Genomic DNA, 6,441 nt, shown 5'->3' with positions numbered 1-6,441 from the left:
TAATTTACAGTGTGATTAAAGGCTAGCAGCATCAGTATCATCAGTTTGTTCAAAATGCAGAACATCATGCCTCATCTCTGACCTGTTGAATCAGACTACATGTTTTTTCAAATTTTTATTAAAGTACAGTTGGCATATAATATTATATTAATTTTAGGTGTACAACATAGTGATTTGATATTTATATATCTTATAAAATGATCACCAAGATAAGTCTACTACACATCTATCAGCATGCAAAGTTATTACAATATTATTGACTATATTCCCTGTGCTGTACATTATATCCCCATACTTATTTATTTTATAACTGGAAGTTTTCACCTTCAACTTTTTCATCCATTTTCCCATCTCTCTCCCCTCTGGCAACTATAGTTTGTTCTCTGTATCTATAAGTCTATTTCTTTTGTTGTTGTTGTTCATTTGTTTTGATTTTTTAAAATTCCACATATAAATGAACTCATATGGTATTTGTCTTTCTCTGACTTATTTCACTTGGCATATTACTCTCTACATCTATCCATCATGTTGTTGCAAATGGCAAGATTTAATTCTTTTTTCCATTGAATATGTGTACCACATATTCTTTATCCATTTCTTTGTTGATGGACACCTAGGTTGCTTCTGTATCTTGGCAATTGTAAATAATGTGTGTGGGGACAGAGCCCCAGAAAGCAGTTTCCAGGCTCTCAGCCTCTCGTGGAAAGGTGCTGGCTCAGGTAGTAAATGGCCATCAACTGTGATTGGATGGCCATCAGCTGAGGCTACTTGGCCATCAGCTGTAACCAGTGAGCCATTGGCCACTAATATAACTGCTGTGACTATGCTAGCAAAAAATGGGAGCTAGCAAGAGCGGATTGCAGAGAGGCAGATGCCGCCAGCGAGAATATAGTGATATGACTCCCCTACTTATGGCTCCGTGGGTGTTCCTTTTTGGCCTCACCATATCCTGCGTTCTTATGTGGGGAGCAGGAGCTGAGACCCCGCAGGCCGTCCCGCATGATAAATGGCGCAGCGAGCAGGGTCTCCTGCATGACAATGCTGCTGTGAACATTAGGGTTCATATATCTTTTTGAATTAGTATTTTATTTTATTTTCTTCAGATAAATACCCAGAATTAGAATTATTGGGTCATATTATAGTTATAGTTTTAATTTTAGGGGGAACCTCCATACTGTTTTCCATAGTGGCTGCACCAATTTACGATCCCATCAACAGTGTACAAGGATTCCCTTTTCTCTACATCCTCTCCAAAACTTGTTCGTTGCCAACTTTTGACAGTGGCCATTGTGACAGGTGAAAGGTATTTTATCATTATGGTTTCTATATTTTAACAAGATCCCCAGGTGATTTGCTTACTTGCAGTATAGCATCTCAGATTAAGTAGGAAACCAGGCTATATTTAAGTGTGTGAAGTCACAGAAACTCATTCGAATTTCTTCTTCCTCCAAAGCATCTGTCGTGCGGGGAGGCCTGCAGGGTCTCTGGTCCCGCTCCCCACATAATGCAGGATATGGTGAGGCCAAAAAGGAACACCCCCGGAGCCATAGGTAGGGGAGTCATACCACTACGGTCTCACTGGAGGCTGGGTTCACTGGACGTGCGACCTGCTGTCCGTTTTGTCTGCAACCCACCGACAACTCTCTTGCACTCTCCTCCACTCTCCTCCGTAGCTGCAGCAGTTATATTAGCGGCTAATTGGCTAACTGGCTACAGCTGACGGCCAATCAGCCACAGCTGACGGCCATCTACTACCCGAGCCAGCACTCCTCCACGTGAGGCCGAGAGCCTGTAAACTACTTTCTGGGGCTCTGCCCCCACAGCATCCTAATCAATACTTATGATCATTTTGAACGTTATTTTAGTGATAACTTTACCTTGCTCAAATGAATCACGTGATATCCAAATTTATTAGTCCAGAATTCATCACCAAACTTACTCTGAACTTTTCTACCCTTATTTCTAGTCTTTTTATTTTATGCCTCTACTCCAACAAAATTGATCTACCTTAAAAAGAATGGGGGAAAAAATTAATGTACCTGTGTTGCATAACAACCCTAGCAGTCAATTCTGTCTATAGCCTATTCCATATATTTTTCCACTCTGGAAACTCTTTTCTTATCTCTCTGCTTGGGTAGATTCCATTCACCCAGTAAACTCCACCTCCAGGTGATTCAGGGTACAATCTGACTCACCTATACTTCTAAAGACTTTCACTAGAGTGAGCAGTGCCTTACTGTGTTTTGTTTAGCCTGTATGGGGGCTTTAGAAAACTAGAATTAAAATGCCTTTAAAAAAGACATGAGCTCTCTAGTTTGACCAGAGTCCTCACTGTTCTCTTTTGTGTCATCCTTGAACAGATTCATATACTTGCAATACCAAACTTCCATTTATCATCCCTTGACCTACTAATTCTCCCCTAAATAGAGAGTTTCTCCAATGATCTTAGTCCAATTCCCAAGTCACACACAGATTTTTTTTCTACATTTAATCTTTTTAAAAAATATATGGAACACTTCATGAATTTCCATGTCATCCTTTGGGAGCCATGTTAATCTTCTCTGTATTGTTCCAATTTTAGTATATGTGCTGCTGAAGTAAGCACTACATTTAATTTTTTGATCCATCTTTCATTATCGGTATTATTCTGATGGGGCTGCAATAACAGATTACCACAGACTAGGTGGCTTAAGCAAAAGAAATTTATTTTCCTGCAGTTCTGGGGGCTGAGAACTCTAAGACTGAGGTGTTGTCAAGGTTGGTTTCTGCTGAGACCGCTCTTCCTGACTTGTAGACAACCACCTTCTTGCTTTGTCCTCAGATGGCCTCCTCTCAATGCTCTCATAGAGAAAGAGATTTCCAGTGTCTCTTCCTCTGTGTCTCTTTTGATAGAACACCAGTTCTATTGGATTAGAGTCCCATATTTACTTTGGTTACCTCTTTAAAGATCCTATCTCCTACACATCTGTGGTTTGGACTTGGAAAGTTTCATGGAAGAACGCACACCTCAAGAGATGTCCTCTTGTGATTTGCTACTCCGTATAGCATGGTTTCCCTGTTTTAATTAGTTTCATTATTATTTAGGTATGGCAAGGCCAACAGATCAGGAGACAACTGCCCAACTGCCTTAAAATGACAGTTTGTTACTGCTAGTTCCCAAGAGTCAGAGGCATGCCACATCATGAGGGCCACGTGGAGAAGCACCAGAGGGAGGGGATGCAGTAGGATGTGGACAAGAGTCTTTATTCTGGTTTCCATGGACAGGAATGAGAGGAGCAAAGTAAGCAAGATTACAATTGGATTGGTTGAATAATTTCAATGGTCTCTAGGGCATAGGAGCTGTACCTACTTGTCTGGTACCTAGCTCAGGGGTGATTAGAGCTGATGGATGATAGCCCAGTTTGTGAGAAGCTGACAAAGTAGGTAATTGGGGATATAGGCTCTGTATTAGTTGGTTTGCATTTGAAAGACATCCTCACAGGTGAATTGTTTATTATGCCTAGGAATTGGCTAGCCCTGAATGAGGCAGTTCCACAGAGTCAGCAAGGTCCCAAATGTCAAAGAATCAGAATACAGAAAGTAAAAGACATGGTTAATGCACTTCCTAAGAAACTCAGAAGCGTTTTTGTCTTTCTTGGCAGCAGGTACATTTGTCTTTGTACCTTCCATAGGAGGCTAAGAGAGGGAAATTTGAACAATTCAATCATCCTGCAAGAATACCTCCAGCTTACACTCTTAAAGATAACAGTATACAGGGACATTATGGGAACAAAGGAAGATTAATGGGAAAGCCAAAGTTCCTGATAAGAAAGTCCTTCTCCAAGCATTTCTCTCTCTCTCTCTCTCTCCCTCTCTCTCTCTCTTTTCCTATAGTAAAGCTACAGATGCTCTCTAAAGATTGTATTCAGGCTTTAATTCATCAACTAAGATGTTCACTGATGACAAAACTGGTAAGCTTCTCCTGGATGATCACCTGGATGGCTCTGAGTTCAGCAGACAGGGCATCTCCTCCGGGCTGTTTTGCCAAATTCCTAGTTTCTCAGAGAGGAACGCCAAGGTGCACCAGCAGCCTGGTGCATTTCGTTTCAAAAAACTTCACAAGCACTCCCTGGTTTGCAGTGGAGCACACGTATGTGTGCATACATAAGTATATAGGTACACACACACACACACGTGCACACATGCATGCATACTCAAAATGACAGATCACAGAATACTCTGACCTAGATCCCAGTCAGCAAGTGTCTGAACCAAATGCAATTGTCTCCCCTTTCAGTACAACTGGAGGCCTTGCATTGTTACAGGTGGTCCCCAGCTGATGGCAATGTGATGATGGCAGATCACTGCTACAGACCTGAAGTGAAAGCAATTTATTTTTCTTCCACATTTAAGTTCCAGTTGCTCTCTGGAGAGAATGCTTGTGAGATCTTTTTAGCCAACTAAATGTAGACACTTTAACATTAGGGAATGTGGTGAAGATTTACATAGGTCCTTGTTCATTGAAGAACCACAGGTAAAATCTTAGACAAAGGAAAGAGGACAAAGGCATGGATAATTCAAAACATCAAATAATCCAGAATCTATTTTTATAATGCAAAATTACTATTCAAAACTGATTTCTGGTTTCTGATGATCCTTGACTGTCCATGCACGCACAAGAGTGAGATACAAGAAGCATATTGAAAGCTGTTTCTGGAACAAGCTGGTTTACTCACTGTAAGTGGTAGGGCAGCACCATGACCATTTCACTAAGAGATCCCCAGTTGTCCCTATCCAGACAGACGCTGTGTGTCAGATTCCACAACGTCCTAACTGGGGAGGTAGGTGTAGACATAAACATAGTTGATAGGATTCTTGGATGCAAGAGGGAAAGAGGAGCTGAAGAGATGCACCATTCAATACAGAGTAGTTTTCTCTATTCACCAATTTCCATATGACCTTCCCCCTGTTCCCACTGACTATGATCTTGTCCTGCACTTGAGAAAGTAAATTTCTCTTCTTCCCTGACAGTGTGGGGGGGGGGGGGGGAAGCTGCCTGACTGCATAGTTTGGAGGAAGAGACCCAACATAGTGATAAGCTCAAATGAATAAATAAACCAGTAACACATGGCAAAGTTTTTATTTTTCATGTGTTTCTGGCACCCTAGAATATTTATTGGCAAATGGAACCTTTATCTACCAATGATGAGCTAGCAAACAACCAGATGAAAAGGGCACCAGAATTTAAATTTCAAAGGAAAGAATATATAAATGAAATGAAACCATGTCATATTTCCAAGAAATTGTTATTACATTTTACATTTAGGTCAGGGCTGGAAGGAAATTTGCAGCAAAGAGGAAGAAAATGTTATACTTTTGGTCTACTCAAAACCAAATAGAGAAGGGGCTCAGTGTTTGTTTCTTTATTTATTTGTCTTGTACCTTTGTTGCTTTCAGTTTTATATCCCACATTTCAGTGAAATCATATGGTTCTCAACTTTTTCTGTCTGACTTATTTCACTTAGCATAATCATCTCAAGATCCATCCATGTTGTCATAAATGGCACTGATATGTGGGATATAAAACTGAAAGCAACAAAGGAACAAAACAAACAAACAAAGAAACAAAAACTCATAGACATAGACAATAGTTTAGTGGCTACCAGCAGGTAAGGAAGGGGGGTGGTAGATGTGGGTAAAGGGGGTCAAATATATAGTGATAGAAGGAGAACTGACTCTGGGTGGTGAACACACAATGTGATATATAGATGATGTATTATAGAATTGTACACTTGAAACCTATGTAACTTGACTAACCCTTGTCTCCCCAATAAACTTTAATAATAATTAAAAAAAAAAAACATAGAGAGGGGCCTCAGTTTGAGTCTTAACTGTGTTTGTCTTCGTATTCATTCCTCACTTAGCAGAGCTGAAGAGCCTGTGCTGCAAGATCCCCAAAATTCTATCTACGGACAAGCCTAAGAACCTCTATTCTGGGAAGAAGGGGCCCTCAGCCTAAGGTAAGACCTACATAAAATGCTCCCTTTTGGTTCAAGAATAATGGGATAATGGGACAGAATGTGAGAGGATGGAGTCTCTCTCCAGTGCCGGTCAGGCACTAAGACCAGAGGCAGCACGAGGTCACAATGTCTGGAGGCAGAACCATCGTCAGCTGTGGCATTGGCAGATCATCATCAGATGTAACTCACTTTTCTATGTTTTTCGTTTCCATCACGATGAAAAATGCAAGATTTTAATATAGTTGTAGAACAAATGAAACTGATTTATAGTTTATAATTACGTAGTTTATACTGTGCATTGCTGTATTTCCCATTTTTAATTGTTGCATTTTGTTTTCCCTCTATGACAAGAGTACACAAACTCTTTCTGTGAAGGGACAGATAATAAATATTTTAGGCTTTGTGTGTCACAAAGCCTGTAGCATACTGTTCTCTGTTTTTT

At 40.4% G+C, this 6,441-nt stretch overlaps 1 non-coding gene across 1 annotated transcript; it reads right to left on the bottom strand.

The window, feature by feature from the left end:
* Window positions 1-2,501: 2,501 nt before the first annotated feature.
* On the bottom strand, window positions 2,502-2,605 carry LOC141568195 (U6 spliceosomal RNA). The gene has a single exon (XR_012491241.1). It is a non-coding gene; the product is annotated as a U6 spliceosomal RNA (small nuclear RNA).
* Between the last annotated feature and the right edge of the window lie 3,836 nt (window positions 2,606-6,441).

Source organism: Rhinolophus sinicus, chromosome 17, assembly GCF_057876585.1.
Source record: "Rhinolophus sinicus isolate RSI-liver-muscle chromosome 17, RSI-T2T, whole genome shotgun sequence".
Lineage (NCBI taxonomy): Eukaryota > Metazoa > Chordata > Mammalia > Chiroptera > Rhinolophidae > Rhinolophus > Rhinolophus sinicus.
Note: the sequence above shows the minus strand (reverse complement) of the source record. Positions and strands in the feature narration are given on the sequence as shown.